An 11,475-nucleotide genomic window follows, 5' to 3' on the forward strand; every position below is an offset into this window, starting at 1 on the left:
CCCCATTCAATCATTAATACTGAAAAAAGTTCTTATTGTAAATTTAGAAGAAAATGATATTAGAGAGGTACAATTAATCCCTTGGGATTAATTATTTAGCCTTTCTGCAGAAAATTTAGTTGGCTTTTCTTTATCTGTCGCTTTAAGATTAATGAAAACCTTTGTCTGCAACTGCTGTTGTTTGAAGTTAAGGTCAAGCCTTCATGATATTTGCATTCATTGAAGGCTGGCATTTTATATAACACAAGCTTCATAATTGTTTAAATATACGTTCAATGTTAAGTTGTTCTTTACTGCCTAATATAAATACAAGGATATTAGTTTCAGGTTTTTGAATATTCAGGAATTATCTTGAAATTTAAAGAATACAGTTGCTGTTGCTTATTCTTCGTACATTTATTAATCATTCTGTAAGCTGCAACCTTTTAATTCTACCCCAATGGCGGGGCCCTTGCTGACTGGTCAGTTTTCTAGTTAAATTAGCATGTAAGAAAAATTTTATCTTTGCTATGTTGCCATACGGGGGCATCAGTGTTTCACAAATACATCTTGTTTTTTGGCAGAGGTTGCACATATTGAAATGAAATTTAGTATACAGATATATCAGATAAATGTCTAGGTCACATTATACTTTTTTCTTAGAGTTATGTCTCTTTAAAATAATCCACTTATTTGTAGTCTCCATTTTCTTTGCAGAAGTTGCACGTATTGAAATGAAATTTGGTTAACAGATTTTTCAGATGAAAATTTAGATCAAGTTCTGTTTGGTCAGGATCGCGACCTTTTTGTTTGAGTTATGCCCCTTGGACTTAGAAAATTCCACTTCATTGCAGTTTCCGTTCATTTTTTTTTTTTTTTTTGCAGAGGTTGCACATATTGAAATGAAATTTAGTAAACAGATTTTTCAGCTGAATATTTAGGTCAAGTTATGTTAGAATCGCACCATTTTAGACAAGAGTTGATGGCTTTAGGATTTGCTATTTGGGGAGGGGGCATAAGTGTTTTACAAACATCTCTTGTTTCACTTTTTCTTTAAAGCAAAACTTCACATTGTTATCAATTTTTTTCGCACCCCCTCTCCCTTCCATTTATGCCCTAAAATAACCCCATTCCACTACTTAAGACCCATAAGAATTTTAGAGAAAAAACCTCAATTTCTAAACTGTAACTACTTGTGTGGTCAATGAAATAGGGGTAAAATTAGTAGTAATCAGCTTCATATATATCAAAGTACTGAAAGCACTCATTGGAGTTGAACATGGTGTGAAATAAAATCTTTGATCGGGGGTTAAGTGTGTGAACAATATTATTATTTCAAATACAGACAACTGTTTCAGATTTTTTGAGTTGCAATAATTTTGAGAAAGACATTCAGAGCCATTGAATAGCAAAAAATGCATGGGCCATAATGCTTGCCTGCCTACATTAGTCCTTTTGTATACCTTCTGCTTGAAAAGCGGGAGGGTATTTATTAATCGGGATTTCCGTACATCTGTTTCTTACGCTTTAGGTATACCCATCTCTTATCCGCAACTCCTCTTAAACCACTGAACGAAATTTTCATAGAATCTTAATTACATTTTGCCGTTGTGCACCTTCTATTACTTTTTCATCCTACACATATTTTGGGTTTCCCATTGCAAAACATGGACAATGCCATTATATTCATATTAGAGGCGGTTGATCATTTATATAATTCACTGCTTTCAGTCTTCAAATTTGTAATATATTTTTCCTTGGTACCTTTACCCATGCATTATGAAAATTTCAGTTTCACAGGAATAATATCAATGTTGATAAAATGTGGATTTTCACACAGCATCCTTTTAAGAGCTAACAGGTTTTTATATAAAACTTTTCTGTGAATTTAAATGTATTTCAATTTCACGAACATAATGCATGGAGTACGCCAGAACTTAATTTTTTTTAATATTGTGAAGAAAAAAGCAATATCAAGTTAGAAACAAATAATAAATAACCAAACATAAAAAAAGTGGCATATGTGAAAGTTTGTGTGCGTACAAATTATCTGGTATGTAAATGAGGTTTTCCTTTTATTAAAAAAATATACTTAATTTGTTGTTTTTAATCGCGATTTAACGAAAACATCGGTGTCCTTTTTTGGTTTTAACATTTACAACACAGTACAAGATTTACCGCTTTTGGCAAGTGATACTGCTGATTTAGTATAATACGCATGTTTCCTTAAGTTTTTATGCATTAATGAATTCATTCAAACCAAGAAAATGTTCATGAAAAGTTGAAATAAATTTTGTGCACCGGTAAAAAAGAAATTGCTAAACATCCGAGACCGACGGGCGTCAGGAAGAGTTGTCGTTCGTAACTCTTTTAGTGTATGACGCTACACTCAAAATGAGTTCCATTACGAAAAACTTTTTAGGTTCTTTATAATTAAGTTTTACTTTGAACGAAATCCAATATTCAAAATAAGATATCTTTACACGTATCATTACATTAACATTTCAAATTATGAAAATTAGATCTATTCAGGAGAAAATGACATGAACTATTTGTGGCGGATGTTTATGCATGTTTTCTGTTGAATATCATCGGAGTAAATCGGGCGACACAGTAGCCTCGCTTTCGGCTCTATATAATCAACACAAATTACTGCGCACGTTAAATGCGTGATGACCATGGGAGATTGAACATAGTTCAACTCCCAATAACCTCATTTTGAACTTGCAAGTCTTAAGAAAATTACATGTTAGAAGTTTTTCCAGCATATTCAAATTCATATCATTTAGAGAAAGAGCAATTACAAAAAATCGGGTCAAGAACAGAAACAGATATGCTCGTAGCTCTGCGTCTGGAGAGAGATGAAGAATTCAAGAAGAGTAAAGTCCATTAGAGACTCTGGAATAACATTGCCTCAGAAATGATCAAGAAAGGGTATAAAGTCAATGGCCAAAAGGCTGCAAACAAGTGGAAATCCTTAAAAAAGACCGATCATGGAGGTGATAGACCACAATTTCAAAAAATTATTTAATATTTATACAAGAGGCCCAAGGGCCTTGAATCGCTCTTCTGATAAATTGTACAATCTATCACTTCTATTAGAAGCCTCCAACTCTATTAGTATCATAAGACCCAAAATGCATCAACTTACAAAGTTTGATAATATTTAGCCAGTTAAGCCTGAAGATATAATATAATAATAAAATACCATAAGTAGGTCACAGTGACCTACCTTTTGATTGAAATTTTCTGAGGACTCAAGATACATAAATTGACAAAGACTGGTGATTCTAATTAAATAAGTACCTGAGATATTCAAAAGTAGGTCACAATGACTTACTTTTTGGTCAACATTTTCTGAAAACCCAAGATGCATCATCTTACAAAGTTTGAGGATTCTAAGCCAATTAGTACCAGAGATAATTAAATATAGCCAACAAATGTCAAAAGTAGGTCAGGGTGACCTACTTTTTGGTCGACATTAGTCAAAAACCAAAAATGTCTAAACTGACAAAATTTGAAGATTCTAAGCCAATAAGTACTCGAGATATTCAAAATTAGGTCACCGTGACCTACTTCTTGTTGGACATTCAATGAAACCCTAAGATGCCACAACTGACAAAGTTTGATAATTCCGAGCCAATAAGTACCAGATATATATAATTAAATATAGCCATAAAATGTCAAAAGTAGGTCACAGTGACCTACTTTTTGGTCGATGTTCTCTGAAAACCCAAGGTGCCTAAACTGACAAAGTTTGACGATTCTAAGCTAATAAGTACCTGAGATATTCAAAAGTAGGTCACCGTGACCTACTTTTTGGTTGACATTCTCCGAAAACCCAAGATGCCTCAACTGACAAAGTTTGATAATTCTTAGCCAATAAGTGCCTGAGATACTTAAATATAGCCATAAAAATGTCAAAAGTAGGTCACTGTGACCTACTTTTTGGACGTCATTCTCTGAACACCCAAGATGCATCAACTGACAAAGTTTGATCATTTTAGGTCATATATGTACCAGAGATACTTAATTTTAGTCACAAAAGGTCAAAAGTAGGTCACCATGACCTACTTTTTAGTCGTAACTCTCTGAAAATCCAAGATGCATGAACTCACAAAGTTTGATCATGCTAAGCCAATTAGTACTGGAGATACTTAAATAAAGCCATAAAAAAGCCATAAAATGTCAAAAGTAGGTCACCGTGACCTACTTTTTGGTCGTCACTCTCCGAAAACCAAATATGCATCGACTCACAAAGTTTGAAGATTCTAAGCCAATAAATACCTAAGATACATAAATATAGCCATAAAATGTCGAAAATAGGTCACCGTGACCTATATTTTGGTCGACATTTTTCAAAGACCCAAGATGCATCTACTGACCAAGTTTGATGATTGTAGGTCTGAAGGTAATCAAAATATGCGATTTAAACAATTTGAAAACAAAAGTCAGCAAAATTCAAAAAGTAGGTCACAGTGACCTACTTTTTTATAAATATGTTTTAAGGTCCCAAGATGCATTAAAGTACAAGATTTGATGATTCTAAACCTCCCAGTGTCTGAAAATAATGGGATTTAATGTTTTTAAAAAGATAAGTCATAAAGTTCAAAAAGTAGGTCTCGGTGACCGAGGACCCAAGATGCATCAACTGACAAAGTTTGATGATCATAGGCCTTAAAGTGTCCAAAATATGCCTTCAAATCAATTTGAAAACAAATCCCTGCAAAATTTAAAAAGTAGGTCACCGTGACCTACTTTTGAGTTAACATGATGTGAAGTCATAAGATGCATCAACTTACAAGATTTGATGATCCTAGTCCTTATAGTAAGTAAAATATACACGTTTTTATTAATTGTAAATTTAGGTCAACTTTGAAGTGACCTTGAGACCACGCCCTTTGCCCCAGGGTCATGCCTTGAAGAATTCTTAATCTTCAACATATCCTTATCCTTGTATGTAAGTTTGGTGAAAATCTGCCTGGTGGTTCTGGAGAAGAAGATTTTTTAGCAACCAGTACTTTTGGTTTTGTTTTCCTGATTATCTCCCCTTGTTTTAGGGTCCCAACCCTTATTTTAGTATAAATGGTAGCCCTTGGGCCAAGGATACCCTGTGACAAAGAAGTCGGTTCACTTTATGCATAAAATGGCCCTGTAGATATACCAATTAATTGATCATCACTTGATTTTCTATTTGAAGCATTAAAATAAAATAGAGACTTGGTGCTTTCATATCCTATTAAAAAATTTCTCCACAAAGTCCAGGTCTAGGAGAACTGGCTTTATGAAATTGCAATGTTCTTGAATTTTTAGGAAAACAGGTATAATTGAGTACTTTCAGTGAAGAAAAATAATATTAGCGCACCCTCTGATCTAAAAAATAAAACATGTCCATGAATCCTCAGAAACAGTTCTATCATTTACTAGTTGCATATTTTAGATCAGAGGTTGCGCTCTATATCAAATATCAAAAAGTAACTTTAAAAATTGGCCGTTTTTGTTGACTTTTTCTGAATATGAGGAAATTGACGCATTTCGTGACGTCATAATGCATTGACTAGCCAGAAAATGACGTCATTTTTTATAGGATCGGAGTCACCAAAGATCTAAGTGATATTTTGATGCATTGTTAACTAAAACTATGCAGTTTCAGTTTTTCAGAAATTCACAGGGCCAAATAAGGCAAAAGTGAACCTTGTTCTTTGACACTGATTGGCCAAGGGGTTCTTGAGTTATGGCCCATATTCTAAAAAGTTAACGCACACCGCACAAATGGCCATAGCATTAGCTCTTTGAGCCTTTGGCTCAGAAGAGCTAAAAATGTAGTACGTACTTCTTTCTTTATATTATGTAGTTATGTCATCATATTATGTACATCTATCATTATCTGGGGTGCTCTCAACATTATATAATGTTCTTGTAACATTACATACGCGGTGGTTCTAACATTATTTGCGGTGAAAACAACATTATATTCGCACATAATTTACATTATATATTCATCGTTTTATACAGTATTTTTTATGATGATAATGGGCGTTAAATATTATATTCGGTCCTTTTAACATTAAGTGCTGTATATTTTGCATTTCATTATGATGTAGACACAAAATTATATGCTGTGCTTTTTTCTTTTTGATAATGATCTTTTAGAAACTTATTTTCGGAATCCCTCTGGGATAACAAACCTGGCACGGCAAATGGTGAGAATGCTTTGCTAAAAGAAGCGTTGCCAAAGGGGGATTTCCAAGCGCTCCCAGATGTTTGAATGAAAACATTGACTTTGAAGTCGCTCAGAACCTCTCCGATGGTCAGCTTTCTAGTCTGGGCGTAGCGACCATGGACAGCGTCATTAAATTTAAAATCCTTTGCAGCAGCAAAACAGCTAGGTAGGTAGATGTCGATTAAATAATGACTTAATGCTGCATAGGCCCCACCTTGTGTATGAAGTTAGTACATATTACACACTAACAGACTGTGTTAAGGCATAGTGAGATGTGTTGGGAGGTCCAAAGAGACACACAGCTGCCCGACGTCTGGGAAAGTCCGGGATCCGAGTAAGACAGCTGGTAGTTTTTGGATAAAATTTGATTGTTCAAGAACTTAAATCAGATCTCTTGAGGATTTGTGTAACACGCCTGCACCTAAATCGCACATGTTTAGGGAGGACCCATTGAACCTAACACATGACTGCCCCCCACACCCGTTGGTGCATCAATCTACCCCATACGTGGAACCGACGAAGGCATCTGTACTTCATTCAGCACATCATTCCCATAACCCTCTCCAAGTTTAGTAGGTTTGTGCATGAAGATGGACAGAAATTTTTATCAGACTTTAAAGTTATCATGACTTTGCAGGGCATCACAGCCAACCAACCCAAAAGTTTCTGCTTATACCCTATATATATCTGGACCAGTTTTCCTGTGATTTGAGAATTTACCAGTCGTGACAAAATAGTGCTGGCACCGCATTGAAGCAGAATTCAAAGTCAAGTATGTGTCTTTTACTCTCTATTTGAATGGCTCTCTCATCGCGGACACTGAAGCATTCAACAGCCTTAAACTGAAAACTACTAAGGATGACTTTTATTTCCATTTACTGAATCTGGGGAAAATCTCCAAAAGTCACCGCTGGATTTGATGACAAGTTCATCGACGGGCTTCCAACGCAGGTCCAATTTTTCGTTCGCGCCGGCAACCTTTGAACACAAAGTAACATTCTGGTAATTACGTGGTTTTGCCACAGTGTAGATCCCATACAAAGGGACGGAGTGCAACTAAACGACATGGGCAATTATTAACTTCTACGTCAGATCAGGGGTGTTTTTCTTCATCAACTGACTAATACAGGACCTATTGCTACACAATCTTGACGACAGGGGCTTTATTGCATCGTGCGTTTAGTAATAATAGGAGAAAGTATGATGTATGTAACATTTTATACAATGTTTTATACAATGTTATTGCTCTGATAGGATTTTTTTTTCATTTGTGAACATTCCTATAGAAAATGTAACAGGACTATTTTCAAAAGGTGTAATTAAGAGGATTTTTGGTACATTTTCAATTTATTATGCTAAATGATGGCGAAATCAGGAATAAACCTTATTTACCTCAAACGAGGTTTCAGTAGAAAAGTCGCCTCATAAAACTTCAGGTTCCACTAATCTAACATTAGGAGTTGATGATAAAATTAGAACAAAAATACATTCTGGGGAGTTTGTCAAATTTTCATCACCCCTACTGAAAAATTTAACGGTACAAAAGGAGAACAAATTCAGCTCAACGCTTTTTGACCTCATATGTTTTTTTTTTTGCACAAATTAAAGTCACAATGAAAATTGTTATAAAAATTTAACATATTCTTACTGCAGTACAATGACATAACCTTTCGTTTTATTAAATATATTATTTCAAGCATAAATGTCTTTTTTATCGTTTTAGACTGATTGATTGATTGTATACTGTTTAACGTCCCATTGCCGGTGAAGGGCTGCAAATTTAGGCCTATGCTCGGCACTTACGGCCTTTGAGCAGGGAAGGAATCTTTACCGTGATGTTTTAAAAACCGATGCACTATTCTGTGTATTTAAGTGTAGTCTACTTGTGTGCCAAGTTATGTTGAGATTAGAAAAAAAACTGTAGAAGAAGTGGGGTTTTAAAGCAATTTCACAGAAAATTCTATTTTTTATAATCATGGCAACATCGTTCATCGAAATTAAAAACAGATGCATTATTCTATGTATCTTAATGTAGTCTACTTGTTTGCCAAGTAATATTGAAATCAAGACTAAAATTGTTGGAGGAAATGCATTTTGAAAAATTGTTTACAGACAGACAGACAGACAGACGGACGTACGCCGGACGCATTACTATCGCATAAGCTCTTCTGGTCTCTTACCAGTAAAGCTAATGATCCTTGGTTAGTTTCTTTTTGTGGCAAGATTGCTATAAGATTACAACTGTAAAGTAGCTTTTAATAAAATTTAACGGAATTTTCAGTTTTAGTTACCTTTGCAACATCGTTCACAGGATTCTCTATCATATAGATACACAAGCTAGAGAGGGATTCGTCATGACCATGAAAGCAGATTGGCTGCAGCCATGTAGTTAAACAGTATTTTCATTTGTTGATCCAATTCCAGATACCCAGTATGTCTTATTTGTTAATTTTTAAAAGAAAAATATTTTAATCAGTAACACATAATTATTTAAAAAAAAATTAAGTACCCAGTAATTTTTTAAGTGTCAATTTATCAGTTGACAATTCCAAACAAGCCCCGTATGACAAACATGTTGAAGGTATTAAAATTTGGTATACAGATAAATCACATTAATATCTAGGCCGAGTTTTGTACTGACTACGATCTCACATTTTTTGTCAGTGTTATGCCCCTTGGACTTAAAAAAATCCAATTATTTGCAGTTAACGTTCATTTCCTTTACAACCGTTGCACATACTGATATCAAAACTTAGTATACAGATTTATCAGATGAATATCTAGGACAAGTTTGGTTTTGAGTACAATCGCGCAATGTTTGACAGAATTATGCCCCTTGGACTTGGAAAAATTCCAAATGTGAGAGAGGGGGGGGGGGGGTTGAAGTTTTACAAAAATCCCTTGTGTTCATTTTATCTTTATAATTTGAATTAAGTTTATAAGAATATACCGGTAATTTATTTTTGTATATTTCTTTTATAGCTTTTGCCATCACAACTTTTGGAATGGGCAACACGGACATTGTTGAAGCGGAAAACACCACTATTGGTATCATGTACCGTGCTGTGAAAGATTACACTAAGATACATAATTCTGTGTATCGGTTTTTGATTTCGATAAACGGTGTTGCCGTTTGTACTATTCAAAGTACTGAATCGAGGTGACGTTTTCCAGTAAAATGTGAAAACCAGCCTTAATTAACTAGCAAATACAAAAAATTTAATATGGGAGAAACCCTAATTAAAATCACTGGACAGAACAAAGAGAGGATCACGACAATTGTATTTTATAACTTAATTGATGTATAAGTTAAGAACTAGTACCCGCCACCATAAAAGGAAAATATCCTCATTTCTCTTTAAATTATATTTTGATTTGATTCTTGTTGTAGTTGCAGATCTGTAGCTCTTCGAAAAAAAATCAAAGACTGGAGATCTACAGTGTCACCTATTGAAATCTGTATATTTATTGAGCACAAAGAAATGCGCTGTTAGTCGATTTATTTCTCCGTGTTTTTAAGCTGTCATCTCAAAATATTACTAACCGTGTGTTCCTAACATATTCTTTCACTGTTCCCACAACAAAACCTTCCTTGTAATGGTTGTTAATAGTCCTACTGGTATTGAGATTGAGATCACCAAACATATCGTCTATTTATACTACAGTTTTGGTTTGCAAGATTATTCAGTCCAACGCACTGCGTGCAGATGCTGAACCACGAGAGGCATACTTCATAGAGGAGTAGGGAATTTTTAAAAATGGATCTTTTTCGCGTTTGAGGTAAAAATGTTAAAGAATTAATATAGAATTACGCACAACTTTGTGTGCGCAATAAATATGCTTTTTTCAATGAATAGTACTGTAGCTCTCCGATCTGTCAAACTCTCCGATCTGTCAAAATAATTTTTTTTCGGAGAGCTGCAGCTGCAACACAATAATGAGGATGAATCTCTCGTATGTCATTCTCACGAAAGGAGAGAATCTAAAGTACGACGGAAAGGGGCGAGGTGATCCGATAGTTTAAAGTAAAGAAGAATTTAAAAATTTTCTATTTTAGTATAGTAGGGTTTATAAATTTTATTATTTTAGGAAACATCTGGTTTAAAAGTGTTTTATAGCAGAACTACGTGGTATTAATCGACTACACTGTAATCATAGGTTTTGAATAATATGATATTATTATAATAACCAAGAAAGTACTTTGTTTATCGTGTGATTTACAGTTAATATCTTTAGTTTCAAATTATCAAAATACTTTATTAGTTTGAGTTATAAAAGGGTTCATTTAACTTTCTTAAGTTTGATATAAAATATTTATATTTAGCGCGGATTCCGTTTTGAGACCTCTAACATTAAAGTAACAGACGGGGTCACGTGACCCCGCCTAAAAATGTGAATTATGTTGGATTTTGAAATAGAAGTAGCAAAAGAGGTGGATACAAAACTTGACATACTAAAAGTTAGCTATAATTGGGTAGAGAAACAAGAGAGCCTGATGGAGGAAGTCCAAGAACCACCTTTAGAAGATAAAAAGAACGAACCTAATGTGAAGACAGTCGCCGAAGAGAAGAAGAAAGTACATGTACCAGGAGAACTGCTCTTGGATTTTGGCGATGAGCCATTAGAAAACTAAAAGTTCGTATAGTTGGGCTGAGAATTGAAGGATGAGATGTCAACAGAGGAGTCTTTTATTAATGCGCGATTTTCTGGCCATATTGTTCTTGAGAAGGCGATATTTAAAGTTTATTCCCATATAGTTTGATGTTAAACTTTGATTCCCTTTTTGTGGCCCCGCCCAACATCCAAGGTCATGATTTTAACAATTAAGAATATACACTTTCCAAGGATGCTTCCACTTAAGTTTCAGCACAGTGGCTCTTCAGAAGAAGTCAAACAATGTGAACAGTTTACAGAGGGAAGGACGACGAACAAAATGTGATCAGAAAAGCTCACTTGAGTCTTCGGCACAGGTGAACTTAACACAGGATCGAATATATGTTATACTCGACGGCGTCGTCTTGAATGTGAAAACCAGAGAATTTGAAATAGATAACATGCTTGAACATATCGTGGATCTACGGATGTAGAAGACTATTTGTTTGTTTGAAATAACATGGATAACAAAGTCACACTGGCTGTGCAACAGATTTTTCTTACTGAACTAAGGAAAATACCCATGTAACAGAATCGTAATATCTATATTTTAGAAAAATGGTTGTGTAAAGATGACAAGGCCCTAAAGTCAGCAAAAATGGGTATCGATTTCAATATGA

The sequence above is a fragment of the Saccostrea cucullata genome, unplaced genomic scaffold (genome assembly GCF_032062105.1).
Source record: "Saccostrea cucullata isolate Sc308-1 unplaced genomic scaffold, CSIRO_AGI_Scuc_v1 ctg4208, whole genome shotgun sequence".
NCBI lineage: Eukaryota > Metazoa > Mollusca > Bivalvia > Ostreida > Ostreidae > Saccostrea > Saccostrea cuccullata.